Genomic DNA, 9,497 nt, shown 5'->3' with positions numbered 1-9,497 from the left:
CATCCAGACCTCTACTGGTTATAGTAAACACTGGATCATCATCCAGACCTCTACTGGTTATAGTAAACACTGGATCATCATCCAGACCTCTACTGGTTATAGTAAACACACTTGATCATCATCTAGACCTCTACTGGTTATAGTTAACACACTGGATCATCCAGACCTCTACTGGTTATAGTAAACACACTGGATCATCCAGACCTCTACTGGTTATAGTAAACACACTGGATCATCATCCAGACCTCTACTGGTTCTAGTTAACACACTGGATCATCATCCAGACCTCTACTGGTTATAGTTAACACACTGGATCATCATCCAGACCTCTACTGGTTGTAGTTAACACACTGGATCACACTGGTATAGCTCTGCCTCTCTGACCTTCTTCTGAGTCAGTCTGATGTGGTATATCTCTGCCTCTCTGACCTTCTACTGAGTCAGTCTGATGTGGTATATTTCTGCTTCTCTGACCAGTGGTTAGATAAGGATTTTTTGTTGACTCTGACTTTCTCTGTCTCTTTGTGTCTCTCTGTATCTGTGTCTCTCTGTGTCTGTCTCTCTGTCTCTGTGTGTGATTAGCTCTGCCTGATGGCAATGTTAAAGGTGTTAATATCCTTTCCTGTCTCAGGTCCTAATCTGAAGATGTTATGCAAGCTAGCTGTTATTAACTACAGTCTGGACCAGCAGGGACTACCACACGACATCAGGTAACACCTTCCCCTAACCCTTAACCCCTGACCCTAACCCAAGCTAGCTGTTATTGACTAGTCTGGGCCAGGGTGGTCTACCACACAACCTCAGGTAACCCCTTCCCCTAACCTTTAACCCCTGACCCAAGCTAGCTATTATTAACTAGTCTGGACCAACTAGGACTACCACACTCTCTTCTCTCCTTCTCTTCTCCTCCTCACCTCTTTCTATCTACTCTTTTCTCTCTTCCTCTCCTTCTCTTCTCTTCTCTCCTCCTTTCCTCTACTCTACGCGCCTCTTCTCTCCTTCTTTCCTCTCTACTCGCCTCTTCTCTTCTCTCCTTTCCTCTCCTCCTCTCATCTTCTTTATTTTCTACTCTCCTCTTCTCTCCTCGTTCTCAATTCTCCTTCCTTCCTCTTCTCTCCTCCTCGTTCTCTTCTCTCCTCTCTCCTCCTCGTTCTCTTCTCTCCTCCTCGTTCTCTTCTCCTCGTTCTCTCTCCATTTCTCTCTTGTACTTCTTTCTTCTCGCCTCTTCTGTCCTCTTCCTCCTAGTGGTTGTGTTATTATATCTTTGTGTGCTTGACAGCATCGTCAGTCTCGTCCAGTAAAAGGTTTTCTTTTCCATGCTAATGTTCTGCTAGTCAACACGTTTATCTGCTACCACTACTAATGTTCACCTGATAATTAACTGAATACGCGTGTGTGAACACACACACCACTCTGGTGGGATCAGGCGGGTCCCAGTGACTGATCTTCAACCCCCATGCCAATCACCCCCTGTCCCACAACACACTGGAGTCATCCCCCTCCTCACACACGTTTCCAGCAAGTCAGAAAGAGTGTGTGTTACAAGAGAGAGAGAAAGGGAGGGAGTGAGTTTGAAAGGCGAGCCAGTGAAAACAACCAGTGACCTGTCATCAGGCCAGCTCTCATCTCAGTCCCTCTAGTCTCCCTCTGTAACCCTCAGCCTTTCTAGTCTCATCAATCTCTTTCCCTAGCCCTCAGCCTCTCTAGTCTTATCAGTCTCTCTCCCTAACCCTCAGCATCTCTAGTCTCATCAGTCTCTCTCCCTAGCCCTCAGCCTCTCTAGTCTCATCAGTCTCTCTCCCTAGCCCACAGCCTCTCTAGTCTCATCAGTCTCTCTCCTTTGCCCACAGCCTCTCTAGTCTCATCAGTCTCTCTCCCTAGCCCACAGCCTCTCTAGTCTCATCAGTCTCTCTCTCTAACCCTCAGCCTCTCTAGTCTCATCAGTCTCGCTCCCTAACCCTCAGACTCTCTAGTCTCATCAGTCTCTCTCCTTTGCCCACAGCCTCTCTAGTCTCCCTCTGTAACCCTCACCACTAGTTGTGCTGCTCCCTGATTGTCATGTTACAGCCTACTCAAAGCCTCAGTGAGGCTTCCCTGAGCCTGGCCTACAGAATCACTGAGAGAACAAACAACCAGAGGTCCTCAATGAATGACAAAGGATGTTGATTTAGCCAATTGTTACGCATTGACTCTTTCTCTCTCTTTCTGTGTCTCCTGTCTGGGTCTCCTGTCTGGGTCTCCTGTCTGGGTCTCTTGTCTCCTGTCTGAGTCTCCTGTCTCTTGTCTCCTGTCTGGGTCTCTTGTCTCCTGTCTGGGTCTCTTGTCTCCTGTCTGGGTCTCTGTCTCTCTCCGTGTGTCTCCTGTCTGGGTCTCTCTCTCTCTCTTGTCTGGGTCGGTCACTCTTGTCTGGGTCTCTTTTCTGGGTCTCCTGTCTCTTTCTCCTGTCTGGGTCTCCTGTCTCTGTCTCCTATCTGGGTCTCTCTCCTGTCTGGGTCTCCTGTCTGGGCCTCTCTCCTGTCTGGGTCTCTGTGTTCCATGTAGGTGGGAGCTGAACGCCATGACGACCAACAGTAACATCAGTAGACCCATCTTCTCCTCTCACGGCTAATCTGGACTGGTACCCTCCCCAGTACCAGAACACCAGGGCTGAACTGACCCAGAGATACCACAGTATCTGAACACCAGGGCTGAACTGACCCAGAGCTACCACAGTACCAGAACACCAGGGCTGAACTGACCCAGAGATACCACAGTATCTGAACACCAGGGCTGAACTGACCCAGAGATACCACAGTACCAGAACACCAGGGCTGAACTGACCCAGAGATACCACAGTATCTGAACACCAGGGCTGAACTGACCCAGAGCTACCACAGTACCAGAACACCAGGGCTGAACTGACCCAGAGATACCACAGTATCTGAACACCAGGGCTGAACTGACCCAGAGATACCACAGTACCAGAACACCAGGGCTGAACTGACCCAGAGATACCACAGTATCTGAACACCAGGGCTGAACTGACCCAGACATACCACAGTATCTGAACTCTACTGTCTGGGCTGACTCCACCAGAACTCTACTGTCTGGACTGATTCCACCAGAACCCTACTGTCTGGACTGATTCCACCAGAACCCTACTGTCTGCACTGATTCCACCAGAACCCTACTGTCTGGACTGATTCCACCAGAACCCTACTGTCTGGACTGATTCCACCAGAACCCTACTGTCTGGACTGATTCCACCAGAACCCTACTGTCTGAACTGACTCCACCAGGACCCTACTGTCTGGACTGATTCCACCAGAACCCTACTGTCTGGACTGACTCCACCAGAACCATACTGTCTGGACTGATTCCACCAGAACCATACTGTCTGGACTGACTCCACCAGAACCCTACTGTCTGGACTGATTCCACCAGAACCCTACTGTCTGGACTGATTCCACCAGAACCCTACTGTCTGGACTGACTCCACCAAAACCCTACTGTCTCTTGCTGTTGGCTAAGTAAAATCATTGATCTCCCAGTTCACCAGATCTTCTCTATTTTAGCCCCTGGACACTGACAGGAGGGGTTCTATTGGTGCTGAATGTTGTTTTAGTATCTGGGTTTGTGTTGTTCTAATACTCACAACTCAATGAGAATCACTTTGATTGTTAACTAGTGTTACAATGAGCAGAACATATTCTCCCTGATTGTTTTACCAGTATTATAATGAGCAGAACATATTCTCCCTGATTGTTTTACCAGTATTATAATGAGCACAACATATTCTCCCTGATTGTTTTACCAGTATTATAATGAGCAGAACAGTATTATAATGAGCTCCCCTGATTGTTTTACCAGTATTATAATGAGCAGAACATATTCTCCCTGATTGTTTTACCAGTATTATAATGAGCAGAACATATTCTCCCTGATTGTTTTACCAGTATTATAATGAGCAGAACATATTCTCCCTGATTGTTTTACCAGTATTATAATGAGCACAACATATTCTCCCTGATTGTTTTACCAGTATTATAATGAGCAGAGTATATTCTTCACTCAACACTGATTTTTTTTTTAAATTGCAATGATAATGCTGCCATGTTCTTGTTTTCTCTGGTCCGTTCTCTTCTCTCTGACTGATCAGATCAGTCTGTAGTGATTATCATGTTTTTAATGAGAAATCCACCATTAGAAAAGCATCTACAGTGGGGCAAAAAAGTATTTAGTTAGCCACCAATTGTGCAAGTTCTCCCACTTAAAAAGATGAGAGGCCTGTAATTTTCATCATAGGTACACTTCAACTATGACAGACAAAATGCGGAAAAAAATCCAGAAAATCACATTATAGGATTTTTTATGAATTGATTTGCAAATTATGGTGGAAAATAAGTATTTGGTCAATAACAAAAATGTATCTCAATACTTTGTTATGTACCCTTTGTTGGCAATGACAGAGGTCAGACGTTTTCTGTAAGTCTTCACAAGGTTTTCACACACTGTTGCTGGTATTTTGGCCCATTCCTCCATGCAGATCTCCTCTAGAGCAGTGACGTTTTGGGGCTGTTGCTGGGCAACACGGACTTTCAACTCCCTCCAAAGATTTTCTATGGGGTTGAGATCTGGAGACTGGCTAGGCCACTCCAGGACCTTGAAATGCTTCTTACGAAGCCACTCCTTCATTGCCCGGGCGGTGTGTTTGGGATCATTGTCATGCTGAAAGACCCAGCCACCTTTCATCTTCAATGCCCTTGCTGATGGAAGGTTTTCACTCAAAATCTCACGATACATGGCCCCATTCATTCTTTCCTTTACACGGATCAGTCGTCCTGGTCCCGTTGCAGAAAAACAGCCCCAAAGCATGATGTTTCCACCCCCATGCTTCACAGTAGGTATGGTGTTCTTTGGATGCAACTCAGCATTCTTTGTCCTCCAAACACGACGAGTTGAGTTTTTACCAAAAGTTATATTTTGGTTTCATCTGACCATATGACATTCTCCCAATCTTCTTCTGGATTATCCAAATGCTCTCTAGCAAACTTCAGATGGGCCTGGACATGTACTGGCTTAAGCAGGGGGACACGTCTGGCACTGCAGGATTTGAGTCCCTGGCGGTGTAGTGTGTTACTGATGGTAGGCTTTGTTACTTTGGTCCCAGCTCTCTGTAGGTCATTCACTAGGTCCCCCCGTGTGGTTCTGGGATTTTTGCTCACCGTTCTTGTGGTCATTTTGACCCCACAGGATGAGATCTTGCGTGGGGCCTCAGATCGAGGGAGATTATCAGTGGTCTTGTATGTCTTCCATTTCCTAATAATTGCTCCCACAGTTGATTTCTTCAAACCAAGCTGCTTACCTATTGCAGATTCAGTCTTCTCAGCCTGGTGCAGGTCTACAATTTTGTTTCTGGTGTCCTTTGACAGCTCTTTGGTCTTGGCCATAGTGGAGTTTGGAGTGTGACTGTTTGAGGTTGTGGACAGGTGTCTTTTATACTGATAACAAGTTCAAACAGGTGCCATTAATACAGGTAACGAGTGGAGGACAGAGGAGCCTCTTAAAGAAGAAGTTACAGGTCTGTGAGAGCCAGAAATCTTGCTTGTTTGTAGGTGACCAAATACTTATTTTCCACCATAATTTGCAAATAAATTCATTAAAAATCCTACAATGTGATTTTCTGGATTTTTTTTCTAATTTTGTCTGTCATAATTGAAGTGTACCTATGATGAAAATTACAGGCCTCTCTCATCTTTTTAAGTGGGAGACCTTGCACAATTGGTGGCTGACTAAATACTTTTTTGCCCCACCGAAAGTGGTTACACAGTTCACATTTGAAAGTTCCGTTATTCATCAGGAGTTCTGTCATCTCTTCTCTCTGTGGAACAACTGGACGCCACAAAAATGTCTTCTACCTGACAGAATGCCTCCAACTAACCCCCATAGTTTACTGAGATGATCCCATCCCCCATAGTTTACTGAGATGATCCCAACCCCCACAGTTTACTGAGATGATCCCATCCCCCATAGTTTACTGAGATGATCCCAACCCCCATAGTTTACTGAGATGATCCCAACCCCCATAGTTTACTGAGATGATCCCATCCCCCATAGTTTACTGAGATGATCCCAACCCCCATAGTTTACTGAGATGATCCCAACCCCCATAGTTTACTGAGATGATCCCATCCCCCATAGTTTACTGAGATGATCCCAACCCCCACAGTTTACTGAGATGATCCCAACCCCCATAGTTTACTGAGATGATCCCAACCCCCATAGTTTACTGAGATGATCCCAACCACCTAGAACAAGTTAACAAAGATTATATCCATCTCCTGGTTAGTCATTTATACAAAAATACCAGTTACCTTGCTTTTCTTGCTCTGATTTTACCTATCCTGGCACAGCAGAGTATACAGCTTACCAATACTGGCACAGCAGAGTATACAGCTTACCTATACTGGCACAGCAGAGTATACAGCTTACCTATACTGGCACAGCAGAGTATACAGCTTACCTATACTGGCACAGCAGAGTATACAGCTTACCTATACTGGCACAGCAGAGTATACAGCTTACCTATACTGGCACAGCAGAGTATACAGCTTACCTATACTGGCACAGCAGAGTATACAGCTTACCTATACTGGCACAGCAGAGTGTATAGCTTACCTATACTGGCACAGCAGAGTGTATAGCTTACCTATACTGGCACAGCAGAGTGTATAGCTTACCTATACTGGCACAGCAGAGTATACAGCTTACCTCTACTGGCACAGCAGAGTATACAGCTTACCTCTACTGGCACAGCAGAGTATACAGCTTACCTATACTGGCACAGCAGAGTATACAGTGTACCTATACTGGCACAGCAGAGTATATAGCTTACCTATACTGGCACAACAAAGTGTACAGCTTACATATACCACTCCCGTAACCTAGCCAACCGTTAGCAGCTGATGCCAGCCAGATGGCTGTGTCCTGTCTGTCTAATGTACAGTCTACCTGTTCTGTACCCTGTCAGTACATTCTGAAAGGATTCAGACCCCTTGACTTTTTTCACATTTTGCTAAGTTACAGCCTTATTCTAAAATGGTATACATTGTTGTTTTTTCCCTCATCAATCTTCACACAGTACCCCACAATGACATCACAGTACCCCATTATGACATCACAGTACCCCATAATGACATCACAATACCTCATAATGACATCACAATACTGCATAATGATGAAGCAAAATAAAACTATCACATTTACCTAAGTATTCAGACCCTTTACTCAGTACTTTGTTGAAGCACCTTTGGCAGCGATTACAGCCTCAACTCTTCTTGGGTATGACACTACAAGCTTGGCACACCTCTATTTGGGGATCTGCAGACCCTCTCAAGCTCTGTCAGGTTGGATGGTGAGTGTCGCTGCACAGCTATTTTCAGGTCTCTCCAGAGATTTGATCGGGTTCAAGTCCAGGCTCTGGCTCGGCCACTCAGGGACATTCAAAGACTTGTCTCGAAGCCACTCCTGCGTTGTCTTGGCTGTGTGGTTAGGGTTTTTGTCCTGGTGGAAGGAGAACCTTCGCCCCAGTCTGAGGTCCTGAGCGCTCTGGAGCCGGTTTTCATCAAGGAGCTCTCTATAGTTTACTCCGTTCATCTTCACCTCGATCCTGACTAGTCTCCCAGTCCCTGCCGCTGTAAAACCTCCCCACAGCATGATGCTGCCACCACCATGCTTCACCATAGGGATTGTGCCAGTTTTCCTCCAGACGTGACGCTTGGTATTCAGGCCAAAAAGTTCAAACCTGGTTTCATCAGACCAGAGAATCTTGTTTCTCATGGTCTGAAAGTCCTTCAGGTGTCTTTTGGCAAACTCCAAGCGGGCTGTCATGTGCCTTTTACTGAGGAGTGGCTTCCATCTGCCCACTCTACCATAAAGACCTGATTGATGGAGTGTTGCAGAGATGGGAGAACCTTCCAGAAGGACAACCATCTCCACATAGGAACTCTGGAGCTCTGTCAAAGTGACCATCAGGTTCTTGGTCACCTCCCTGGCCAAGACCCTTCTTCCCTGATTGCTCAGTTTGCCCAGGCGGCCAGCTCTAGGAAGAGTCTTGGTGGTTCCAAACTATTTCCATTTAAGAATGTTGAAAGCCACTGTGTTCTTTGACCTTTTTTTTGGTACCCTTCTCCTGTCTCAAAGCAATCCTTATATAGACAGGTGTGTGCCTTTCCAAATCATGTTCAATCAATTCAAGTCTCATAGCAAAGGGTCTGAATACTTTTGTAAATAAGATATTTCTGCAAACATTTCAGGATTTTTATTTAATCAATTTTAGAATAAGGCTGCAACATAACAAAATGTGGAATAAGTCAAGGGGTCTGAATACTTTCAGAATGCCCTGTATATTAATATGGGCTATATTCAGCCCTTTATTGTGTAGCTTATCAGAGATAGATATAATATGGAAAAGAGCAAACAAAGCAAGATAAAAATATATAAATTCAGCTGTCCATTAATCAGTTGGTGTGTGTCCCGTGGGGTTGAGGCTACGAACCCATAGGCTTGGCTCTCTCATACCTTCCAGGCTTCTGGGAGGGAGGGTGGACAATGAGCCTGTCATAGTGGATGTAAGCAATGTCCCCATGTGCTCTGGCAGCTTTCATGGCTGTGATCAGTTCTTTCCTTTTCTGGCAAACAGCTTCAGGATAGTCCTCGTTGAGGAAGATATATATGTCCCTCTCATGTTCTTGGCTCTTTCCAGAACAGCTACCTTGTCCTTGAACCTCAGGAACTTGACCACTATCAAACTTGGTCTGTAACCTGGGCAGACGGTGGGTTTTCTAGTCCTGTGAACGTGCTCCACCTCAATCTTCCTGTGGTCCATCTTCAATTTCTCAGAGATCATTTCCCTCACTTTGTCCTCAGACTCCGTCCAGGTCTCATGTGGAGATTCTGCAATTCTGTCCACAACCATGTTGTTTCCGCCTTATCCGTCATTGTTATCATGGATTCACACACATAACTGATGTCCTCAATGACTTACAGGTTGCTTTCATCTTGCTGTTGTCCTGTCCTGTTTCAACTCATCGAGTTGACCCTGGGGGAACTGCAGACTGGTCTTCAGGTCGTCCAATCTTTTGTTAGTTGAATCCACCAGTATTTGGACAAAACACTTGAAGCTGTGTCAGTGTGTTGTGACAACTGCACATTTTAGAGTGGCCTTTTATTGTCCCCAGCACAATGTGCACCTGTGTAATGATCATGCTGTTTAATCAGCTTCTTGATATGCCACACCTGTCAGGTGGATGGATTATCTTGACAAAGGAGAAATGCTCACTAACAGGGATGTAACATTTGTGCATAACATTTGAGAGAAATACGTTTTTTGTGCATATGGAACATTTCTGGTATTTTTTATTTCAGCTCATGAAACATGAGACCAACACTTAATATGTTGCGTTAATGTTTTTGTTCAGTGTATGTTTGCATATAATGACAATAAATTCAAAAAACTA

General features: G+C 45.2%; 1 long non-coding RNA gene across 1 annotated transcript; it reads left to right on the top strand.

Moving 5' to 3' along the window:
• Positions 1–629: 629 nt before the first annotated feature.
• Positions 630–9,497, top strand: LOC139396809 (uncharacterized). Its single transcript, XR_011630872.1, has 2 exons — positions 630–710; positions 2,542–9,497. It is a non-coding gene; the product is annotated as an uncharacterized lncRNA (long non-coding RNA).

This window comes from Oncorhynchus clarkii, unplaced genomic scaffold (assembly GCF_045791955.1).
Source record: "Oncorhynchus clarkii lewisi isolate Uvic-CL-2024 unplaced genomic scaffold, UVic_Ocla_1.0 unplaced_contig_4189_pilon_pilon, whole genome shotgun sequence".
NCBI lineage: Eukaryota > Metazoa > Chordata > Actinopteri > Salmoniformes > Salmonidae > Oncorhynchus > Oncorhynchus clarkii.
This window is presented reverse-complemented; position numbering and strand designations above follow the sequence as displayed.